At 37.8% G+C, this 11,786-nt stretch overlaps 2 long non-coding RNA genes across 3 annotated transcripts in view; both read left to right on the top strand.

Moving 5' to 3' along the window:
• Positions 1-11,786, top strand: part of LOC147378126 (uncharacterized) — a 280,055-nt gene that overhangs the window by 84,802 nt on the left and 183,467 nt on the right. The gene's annotated exons all lie outside the window — the stretch shown is intronic.
• Positions 1-11,786, top strand: part of LOC147378127 (uncharacterized) — a 29,297-nt gene that overhangs the window by 15,573 nt on the left and 1,938 nt on the right. The window contains exon 2 of the long non-coding RNA XR_015144811.1: positions 9,666-9,886. This is a non-coding gene — a long non-coding RNA (uncharacterized LOC147378127). The remainder of the gene's footprint in view (positions 1-9,665; positions 9,887-11,786) is intronic.

Below are 11,786 nucleotides of genomic sequence, written 5' to 3' on the forward strand. Positions count from 1 at the left end.
TCTGGTATTCCCATCACTTTCAGAATTTTCCACAGTTTATTGTGATTCACACAGTCAAAGGCTTTGGCATAGTCAATAAGAAGAAATAGATGTTATTCTGGAACTCTCGTGCTTTTTCGATGATCCAGCAGATGTTGGCAATTTGATCTCTGGTTCCTCTGACTTTTCTAAAACCAGCTTGAACATTAATTAAGGAGTTAAAACGTTACATTTTAAAAATATCTCCTTATACGAAAGAAGACAGTAAGGATAAAGAAACAGAAAGGCATGAGAAATATAGAAAATAAAAAGCAAAATGGCAAATGTAAGTTTAAACATATCTGACATAAAATATAAGCATACAGATATGAATGTGAGTGAATCTATAGAACATCCATCCAACAAGAGCAGAATATTGTTTTCCTCAAGTGCACATGGAACATTTTTCAGGATAGACTATATGCTAGGTCATTAAACAAGGCTCAATAAGTTTTAAAGGATTGAAATTATAGAAAATATGGTCTCCAACCAAATGGAATGAAATTAGAGATCAATAACAAGGAAATTTGGAAAGTTCACAAATATGTAGAAAGTAAACAACACTATTTTAAATAACCAGTGGGTCAAAGTAGAAAGAGTAGTTAGAAAATACTTTGAGTAGAATGAAAATAAAAATATTAAAAAGTGTATGCCAACAAAATAGATAACTTAGATGTAATGGGCAATTTCCTAGAAAGATACAGATTACTCAAATTGACTCAAATAAAAAGTAAAGATCTGAATAGATCTATAACAATAAATTTCATTAGTTATCAAAAAAAATTCTCACAAAGTCTAGGACTAGATAGCTTCTCTGGTGAATTCTATCAAACATTTAAAGAAAAAATAATGATAATGCCTCATGACTCTTCCCCCAAAAAAGAAGATGAAGGAGCTTGTCTCCTATGAGGCCAGTATTAACCTGATACCAAGCCCAGATGAAGATATTTCACAAAAGAAAGCTACATATCAATATGCCTTATGAATATAAATACAAAAATCCTCAACAAAATGCCAGCAAATTCATAAAAAGGATTTCACTCCATGACAAAGTGAGATTTATTCCAGGAATGGTTGGCTTAACATTTGCATATTAGTATAATGTAATAGCAACAGAGCAAAGGGCAAAAATCAAACAGTCACCTCATGCTGAAAAAGCATTTGACAAAATCAACATCTTTTAATGATAAAACATTCAATAAACTTGTCTTAGAAGGGAACTTCCTCAACCTGATAAAAGGCATCTACTAGTACATTTAGCTGTACTAAACTTAGGAAAAAGACAAAGTTGTCTTCTCCTGCCACTTGCATTCATCATTGTACTGGAGGTTCTAGACAAAGCAATTAGGCAAGAAAGAGAAAAGACATCCACATTTGAAAAGAAGAAGTAAAACTATTTATATTTGCATATCACATGATTTTAGATTTAAAAAATCCTATGGAATCTATTAAGAGACTGTTAGAATTAACAAGCTTAATAGGTATATTCTTCCAAGAACAATTTCCTGATATAAACTGCTATTGCTAAGTCACTTTAGTCGTGTTCGACTCTGTGTGACCCCATAGACGGCAGCCCACCAGGCTTCCCCATCCCTGGGATTCTCCAGGCAAGAACACTGGAGTGGGTTGCCATTTCCTTCTCCAATGCATGAAAGTGAAAAGTGAAAGTGAAGTCACTCAGTCATGTCCGACCCTCAGTGACCCCATAGACTGCAACCTTCCAGGCTCCATCCATGGGATTTCCCAGGCAAGAGTACTGGAGTAGGGTGCCATTGCCTTCTCCAGATATAAACTGAGTGTCCAGCAATTAAATTCAATTCTGACACTAACCACCCCGATCCCAGAAGTTAACAGTTCACTCCCATGAGACTGCTCCCACTGTAGATACTAGCTTCAAGTGGGGTACCCTGACTAGTCATACCTCTACCCAGCTGACTAAAATTTTGGGAGTTACCATGGACCCCTTCAGATTTGGTAACTTGCTATAACAATTCACATAACTCAGAAAACACGATACTTACAATCATATTTTTTTAAATAAAGTTTTAAATAAACTCAGGAACAGATACATGGAAAAGATGCCTAGGACGAAGTATGGAAGTGGAGATGCAGAGCTTCCATGCTCTCCCCAGGAGCAAACCATGCCCAGCACATCATGTGTTCATGAATCCAAAAGTTCTCCAAATCTTGTTCGAGAATTTTTATCAAGGTCTCATTATGTAGGCACAGCTGATTAAATCACTGGTCACATGATTGAACTCAATCTCTAGCCTCCCCTTCCCCTCCCCAGAGGTTAGGAGGTATGGCTGCAAGTTCTAGCCCTCTGATCATTGTGTGGTCAGCTCCTTCCTTGAAACTATCCAAGGATCTGCCACGAGTCACCTTATTATGAAAGACTCAGTTATGGTTATAAAAAACAAAATAACTCTATCACTCAGGAAATTCCAAGCATTTTTGAGCTCTAGGCCAGCAACTAGGGGCAAGGACTATATATAGTTCTTCCCCCACTCCCCTCCACCCAATTATACTACAGGCAAGGAATCCACTGAAAGAATGCTAGACTTAATAGACAAGTTTAGTAGAGTTGAAGGATACCAGATTAATATTAAAAAATCAATTGTATTTTATATGGTAGCAATAAACAATCAGAAATGAAATTAAGAAAACAATTCCACGTACAAAAACATCCATAACAATAAAATAGGTAAAAATTTAACTAAATTAAGTACTTGTACATTGAAAACTACCAAACATTGTTGAAAGAAATTAAAGAATATCTAAATAAACATACACATCTCATTTTCATGGGTTATAAAATTTATTATTATTAAAATTGCACTACTCTCCAAACTATCTACAGATTCAATGCAACCCCTATCAAAACTTAAACTAGGTTTTGTGTAGAAATTGACAGGTTGACTCAAATTCTTATGGAAATTCAAGAGAATTATTCTTCAGAATAACCGAAGAAATTTTGAGAAGGAAGGGCAGAGTTAAGAGGACATTATACAGAGCTGCAGTAATCAAGACAGTGTGGCATTAAGTTAGAAATACAGATCATTGGAATACAAGTGAGAATCCATAAATTAAATCTTTAATTATGGTCACTTTATCTTTGACAAGCATGTCAAGACAATTCAACATGGAAAGAATAATCTTTTCAACAAATGGTATTGGGACAATTGGATATCCACAAATAAAAGAAAGAAGTTGGACTCCTACCTCAAATTATATAAAAATTAACTCAAATTGGACCAGTAAACTAAAATTAAGTGCTAAAACTATAAAACTCTTAGAAAAAACACAGGAGTAAACGTTAGTGACTTTGAATTTGGCAATAATTTCTTAAATATGACTCCAAAAGCACAAGTAACAAAACATAAAATAGATAAGGTGTATTTCATCAAAACTAAAATCCTTTGTATATGAAAAGATACTATCAACTAAGTGAAAAGATAGCCCACAGAATGGGAGAAGATATTTACAAATCATATACTTGATAAAGATTGTATCCAGAATACATAAAAAGTTTTGAAACTCAATAAGACAGATAATCTAATTTAAAAAAGAACAAAGGACTTGAATAAACATTTTTCCTGTGAAGATATACAAATGGTCAATAAGCACATGAAAACGTGCTCAATATTATTAGTCATAGGAAATGCAAATCAAAACCACAATGAAATACCCTTTAGACACACTAGTATGGTGTCATAGGTTGAATTGTATCTCCCCAAATTCATATGTTAAAGTCCTAACTCCAGACTGTGACCTTATTTGGAAATAGTCATGGTAGATGTAATTAGTTAAGATAAGGTCATCTAGAATAAGATGGGCCCCCTAATCCAATATAGCTAATTTCCTTACAAAAAGGGGAAGTTTGGACACAGACTGCACACAGGAAGAGCACCATGTGAAGACTGGAGTTTTGCTGTCATAAGCCAAGAAATTTTCAGAAGCTAAAGAAATATTCTAAGATCTTGAAAGGGAACATGGTCCTGCACACACCTTGATCTTGGCCTTCTAACTTCCAGAATGGTGAAACAAGCACTTTGTTATAGCAGCCCTAGCAAAACAGTACAGTTGGGTATAATAAAGAAGACAGACAATAATAACTGTTGGTGAAAATGCAGAGTGATTGAAACCCTCATACTTGGCAATGTGAAGTGCAATCCTTTAGAAAACAGGTTGGTAGTTCTTCTATATGTTAAGCATACAGTTGCCATATGACTTGGCAATTATACACTTAGTTATATAGCCCAGAGAATTGAAAACAGGTATTTAAATAAATGCTTGTACTTGAATGTTTACAGAAGCATTATTTAAAATCACCCAAAGGTGGAAACAACCCAAATGTTTATCAAATGTTGGCCAAATAAACAAAATGTGGTATATCTCTACAATGGAATATTATTCAGCAATAGAAATGAATTATTGATACACGCTACAACACTTAGTATGTGAACCGTGAACTTCCTGATGTTCAAGCTGGTTTTAGAAAAGGCAGAGGAACCAGAGATCAAATTGCCAACATTCGCTGGATCACTGAAAAAGCAAGAGAGTTCCAGAAAAACATCTATTTCTGCTTTATTGACTATGCCAAAGCCTTTGACTGTGTGGATCACAATAAACTGTGGAAAATTCTGAAAGAGATGGGAATACCAGACCACCTGACCTGCCTCTTGAGAAATTTGTATGCAGGTCAGGAAGCAACAGTTAGAACTGGACATGGAACAACAGACTGGTTCCAAATAGGAAAAGGAGTATGTCAAGACTGTATATTGTCACCCTGCTTATTTAACTTATATGCAGAGTACATCATGAGAAACGCTGGACTGGAAGAAACACAAGCTGGAATCAAGATTGCCAGGAGATATATCAATAACCTCAGATATGCAGATGACACCACCCTTATGGCAGAAAGTGGAGAGGAACTCAAAAGCCTCTTGATGAAAGTGAAAGTGGAGAGTGAAAAAGTTGGCTTAAAGCTCAACATTCAGAAAACGAAGATCATGGCATCCGGTCCCATCACTTCATGGGAAATGGATGGGCAAACAGTGGAAACAGTGTCAGACTTTATTTTTCTGGGCTCCAAAATTACTGCAGATGGTGATTGCAGCCATGAAATTAAAAGACGCTTACTCCTTGGAAGGAAAGTTATGACCAACCTAGATAGCATATTCAAAAGGAGAGACATTACTTTGCCAACAAAGGTTCGTCTAGTCAAGGCTATGGTTTTTCCTGTGGTCATGTATGGATGTGAGAGTTGGACTGTGAAGAAGGCTGAGCACCGAAGAATTGATGCTTTTGAACTGATGACTGGGACGGATTGGGGGCAGGAGGAGAAAGGGGACGACAGAGGATGAGATGGCTGGATGGCATCACTGACTTGATGGACGTGAGTCTGAGTGAACTCCGGAAGTTGGTGATGGACAGGGAGGCCTGGCGTGCTGCGATTCATGGGGTCGCAAAGAGTCGGACACGACTGAGCGACTGATCTGATCTGATCTGACAACACTTATAAACCTTAAAAACATTTCATTCAATGAAAGAAGCCAGTAACAAAAGACCACTTATTGTATGATTTTATTTATATGTGTAGTGTAGTGTTAGTCTTTCAGTCATGTCTGACTGTTTGCGACTCCATGGACTAGCCTGCCAGGCTCCTCTGTCCATGGGATTCTTCAGGCAAGAATGTTGGAGTGGGCTGCCGTTTCCTTCTCCATTGGTTTATTTAACATGCCCCAAATAAGCAAACCTATAAAAACAAGAAGTAGATTTGTGTCTTCCTAGGACACAGTAGTGCATGGTAGGTAGGGTTGAGGCTGTGGGAAAGGTTGGGAAGAATGGGCTGTGACTCAACAGATATAGAGTTCCCTTTTGAGACAATGAAAATATTGTAAACTTAGAGTGTAGTGATTCTTGCACAACTTTGTGGATACACTAAAATCTATTGAATTGTACACTTTAAATGAATGAATTTTATGATGTGTGAATAAAGACATTTTTTAAAAAACAGGCCTTTATCCTAAACTACCCAATTGAGCTCTTCCTGAAATGTAAGAAACCAAGAGAAAGAATAAAATAATGTTGATTTTAAAGAAGAAAAGAAAGCTAATTGGAAAACTCCCACGATATACTAGTTATAGGAGTTCTGAATTGTGTAGATGTATATGTAGCAATGGTAGTCTTTTAAGATAGAACGTTATTATTGTCTTGCCTTGATATTTTTAGAAATGCTGTGTGTGTTAGCAAAACAGATACTTTGCAGTCTAAGTACATTTTGTGGGTGAGCAACTCCTTAGCTCTTAGAACACCTCAGAAGTGCTAACATAAGTGAGCAACCCTGGGCCAGGCCTTCTAGGAACCTCCTTGTCCTGTGTTTGAAGGGGAAACATCCTAGATAATCTCTAGGACCACCTCTTATCCCAAATATCTGCAGCCAATACCTTGTGTCCTGTACACTACTCTGAGAAATGAGCTGGCAGAAGAAGAGCTGGGGGCCTTAGAATCACCTGGGGGGAACATGTTAGAAACAGAGGTGCTAGGTCCCACCCCCAGAATCCCATTTGCTTGGGTGATCGACACCCACTGCTTAGGAATCGGCATTTTATAGATGCATGCCAAGCAATTCAGAAACACTGGCAGGAATCGCTGGAAACTAGTTGCCCCACCCCTCAAATCAGAGGCCCTCTTTATCTCCTGTGCTTAATGAGATAAGAGAGACACCTCAATTGCCATGTGTTACCTCTATTTCCAACTCTTGGACTAAATCTCTTTCTTTTATTTAATCTTTTTGAAGTTAGTTAATATCACCATTAATTTGGTTCTCTTTATATGCCGAACACATGCAGTGCGTGATTAAAAGATCCTGCTCACTCCACTTAGGCCATGTGGGTATTACTGATTGAGAAATAGCTACTATTTTACTTTTCACCTGTGAATGGGAATCACAGGACATCAGGGAGGCGATATGTTATATGAAATTATAGTCAGTTATATGATGCTGTGTCTTGGCTCCCTCTGAAATTTGACTCTGAGGGGAACACAGCTGAACATAGATGGCACAGAAAGAAGGAAGTAGTGAGAGATACCAGTTATTCCATTGGCTGAAGTAACTTTCAAGCTTTAGGGGTAGCTTTGTTCAGATGTCATGTATGGATGTGAGAGTTGGACCATAAAGAAAGCTGAGTGCTGAAGAACTGATGCTTTTGAACTGTGGTGTTGGAGAAGACTCTTGAGAGTCCCTTGGACTGCAAGGAGATCCAACAAGTCAATCCTAAAGGAAATCAGTCCTGAATATTCACTGGAAGGACTGATGCTAAAGCTGAAGCTCCAGTACTTTGTCCACCTGATGCAAAGAGCTGACTCATTGGAAAAGACTCTGATGCTGAGAAACATTGAAGGCAGGAGGAAAAGGAGACGCCAGAGGATGAGATGGTTGGATGGCATCATTGATTCAATGGACATGAGTTTGAGCAAGCTCCAGGAGTTGATGATGGACAGGGAAGCCTGACGTGCTGTGGTCTGTGGGGTCGCAAAGAGTCAGACACGGCTGAGCGACTGAACTGAGCTGCACTGAACTTGTTCAAATGTCAGGAAAAAAGGAGCCACTTACCTTAAGATGAGATTCACTTTCATTTGAATCATTCTTTAGATTCAAAGAGAAGTCCTTAGTGTCTATCCTTATACCCTTAACAATAACTCACCTAGGGTTTACTATGTTCAAGGCATTGTTCCAGGAGTTTTAGCTACATAAACTCACTTAATCTTCACCACAGGTCAACTGGCAATTATTACCTCCGTTTCAAACATGAGGAAGTTGAGACAGAGGCTAACTAGATTACAAAGTTTACAAAAGGAGAAGACCAGAGAGCAGGATGTGAATCCAGGCAACAAGGCACCAGAGTTCATGAAGCATAAACACTAAATTTCAGCCTGATTCACCAGAGTTAACTATGCAACAGAATACAATGTGCTTCTCATTTCTGGATTAGCTAAATCTTTAACCACAGCAGGATAATACTGTGTAGATTTGTCTTTAACGAAAGGGGCTTAAGGTTTAGCTGGTGAAGCATAATACTAAGTTTGATCCTTTAACTGAAACATTATTCTCTGTGAAATGAAGGGATAATTCATATTCTGTTAGGAGTGAGTGCCTTTACAGAACTTCCAATTGAACATTATTCTCATCTTGTCTCAAGAAACAATCCTTAGTAAATATGGATTTTTAGCAGAATGCATTTAACACTAACCTGAACACTCCCAGTTTTAATTATATACCCCTCCTTCCCTGTTCAGGGGCTCAGAGATTCAGAATTGACCAGATTCCAGAAAGTGAATTCAAAGTGCTAGAAATTTGTTGACATTGAAATCACTACACACCCATTGTAAGAGATCTTTCTCACCTGGTACTTTTCATTCAAGGACTCTTAAAAATGAGCAAGTTTTTGGACTAAAGATGTAGTCTATCAAAAAAAAATTATGTGTTGCTTTTCTGTATTTGCACTGTGCTTCCCTGGTGCTTCGGATGGTAAAGCATCTGCCTATAATGTAGGAGACTCAGGTTCGACCCCTGGTCAGGAAGATGCCCTGGAGAAGGAAATGGCAATCTACTCCATACTCTTGCCTTGAAAATTCCATGGATGGAGGAGCCTGGTGGGCTACAGTCCATGGGGTCACAAAGAACTGGACATGACTGAGTGACTTCTCTTTCTTACCTTTCTTTCTGTATTTAGCTTTTAGATGTATGCAACCATTTAGCAGGTGTATTTGAAACACCTACTATACAGAAAGCAATATGATAGGTATTATGAGGATGAATCTTGTCCCCCAAAGTGATTGCTGTCTTGTATGGGAGATGAGATTAAAAATTGTAAAACAAGACACAAAGTAGGGGATAGTTTATGAATAATATAACTAGTGACTCTGGTCATTCAGAGGAAGAGGACTCAGGCGGTAAAGGGAAGCCTCTGGCTGATAGTTTCATTTGAGAGGACAGTGAAGGCAGGGTAGGATCTAGACACATGGGACTGGGGAGAAAGATTGAACTCTTTTAACTGAATCCTCAGACTGGATTAGAAGCTCTAGCAATAAGTGATTATAAAGCAAGGACTTTGTCTGTTACATGATCATGGAACCCTATGCCAGACACAGACTAAAATGAGAAAGGAAGGATGGAAAGAAGGAAGAAGCTAGTCAGTCTGATCTCTAGGAAAGGAGAACATAGGCACCAAATGACTTGATGGACCACTCTGGTCCTTCAAGGTCTCAAGCTTTGTACTCCATTTAGGATGAAATATGGCCACATCTTATGAATGCCAAAAGAATGCAAGTGATCAGCAATCACCTGTCCCTTGTGAACTGACAACATTCTCAACTAATGGCAGAGTGTCAAATGTACATAGATGTTAAATTAAACTATAAGATTGTTGAAATGACAAAGGTATTATCTGAAAACATCAATTTGTTAAATAACGTTCAAATGATGAAATGTTAAATTAAACTACAAGATTGTTGAAATGACAAAGGTATTATCTGAAAACATCAATTTGTTAAATAATGTTCAAATGATGAAATGTTTGAATGATTGAAAGAGAAGATATAGCAATGGTTTCTCAAAATATCTCTTTCTCTGCTCTTCTTAGAAGACTATAACATGTTGTGTCTAAAGATCTGTCCTGGGAAGCCATAAAATCCAATGTCTGAATTCAGTATGGCCATCCAGAAGAACAGGAGTTGCCTCTCATTCTTCACTCCTACAACCAAAAGGGCAATCAGTCTTCATTGAAAGGACTGAGATGTACTCAAAACTCATCTTTCCTCTTCAACGAGGAACACTGATTTTCAAAATTTTGTATTGCAAATGGTGAGTACTTTCTCTAAATTTGGATGTCAGTTCTCACTAATGATTTTTTAAACTATAGAAATCAGTCACTGATACACACACACACACATATGTAGCAGTCATTATATAATATATATAACATATAAATTTACTGTTGTTGCTTATTTCTATGAAATGCTTTCCCTTGGCCAGTGTGACAAATGTGTCCCCAGTCCTCTGTGCAGATATTTCTCAGCTCTCTGCAAGCTTAGCCAAGAACAGTCCTTTGACTTAACCCCTCCCTTGGTAAATAGAACCAGAAAAGCATCTTTACACATGCCATTCTGGTCTCAGCATTTCTAGTGTTAGCACGGAAGCAAACAAGGTCAGAGGTATACTAATGACAATATGAATTTTTTGGATGGTTTACCACAAAGGTTACTCACCTTTACACACTGAGTTCTACCATGGAGTGGATCAGACATTTGTCTGTTTACCTGTACATTGATTTGCACCTTTTTCTGAAAGAGAAGTAGTTTGTTTGCCAGCATGGATGCTTCAGATGAAATGAATGGCCCTTCAGCTGGTGTGATTTGGGAAACAATGAGATATTTCCTCCACATAATATTATTTTCCTTGCCTTCCTTCCCCATATACTGCCTGAAATTACATCCTTAAAGGCACATTCCTATGAATTAATAAGCATCTGAGCCAACCCCTTTGTGACACATCACAATGGTGTCAGTCAGCACTCTTTGGCTTGATTTTAGTTGATCAGATCTTAGTTCTTCCTGCTAACTCACTGAGGTGCAGGCACTTTGGAAATCAGAGTTTTGTTGGGTAGGCACTTGAGACACTGCCCATGACTGCAAGTTTCTAGATGAGGCACCATACAAGGGTCCTTGGTGACTAGGAAAAGGGGAAGAGAGCCTATAGGCTGTACTAGTTTCCTAAGACTGCCGTAACAAAATATCTACAAACCGGATGTCTTAGAATAACAGAAATTTGTCTCGTAGATCTCAAGGCTAGAATCCAAAATCAAGGACCATACATCCTCAAAGGTGCTAGGAAAGCATCTGTTCCCAGCCTCTCTTCCATCTTTAGATAGCCTCAAGTGTTCCTTGGCTTATAGATGTCTATCTTCTCCCTATGTCCCTTTACACTGTCTTTCCTCTGTGTGTATCCCTGTGTCCAAATTTCAAATCGTTGTAAGGACATGAGTCATATTGAATTAGGGCTTCCCTTAAGCATGATTATTTCTGTAAACCCCTATCTCCAAATAATGTCACAGGTACTGAATGTTTAGACTATAGTACATGAATTTTGGAGGAGACACAATTCAATCTGTAACAAAAGTATGTGTCTGAGTTAGGCAGGATCTGAGCAAGAAATTATGTGAAGATACTTAAATACAGAACTTATCTAATGCCTTCAGTTGGCCCTGCCTATTCAGTGACCTTGTGCATTAAGAAGCCTTAGCTAGTTCAGGTGTGACTCATCAAATCAAGAAAGCCATCTGATCAGGAGGATCAGGTGAATGTCAGATCTAAGACAGTCAGGCCAGTCATATTCAGAGTGGGCTGGAGGTCAGGAATCCAAGCAGATAGAGAAAGAGTTTTAGAGGCCATTACAAGGCAAGAGATAAGATATCTAAAGAAGCATTTTTTTCTCAGCTTTTATTATGAAAAATATTCAGACATATTAAAAAAAAACTTGAAAGAATTGCACAGGGAAAATCCATACACCCAACACCTGAGATGTTATTTGTCTTTAAAACTTGGGCATTCTGATGCATGTGTAAATGGTATCTTCTGGTTTTAATTGCATTAATTTCTCTAATGACTATTTTTTTAGATGTTGAGCATTGTTTAGGTGTTCTTATTTTCTATTTGAATATGTTTTTGGTATGAAATCTGCCCATTTCTTTTTCCATTTTTAAATT

The sequence above is a fragment of the Bos grunniens genome, chromosome 2, assembly GCF_055505025.1.
Source record: "Bos grunniens cultivar Pamir isolate PY7600 chromosome 2, Bosgru_T2T1.0, whole genome shotgun sequence".
Lineage (NCBI taxonomy): Eukaryota > Metazoa > Chordata > Mammalia > Artiodactyla > Bovidae > Bos > Bos grunniens.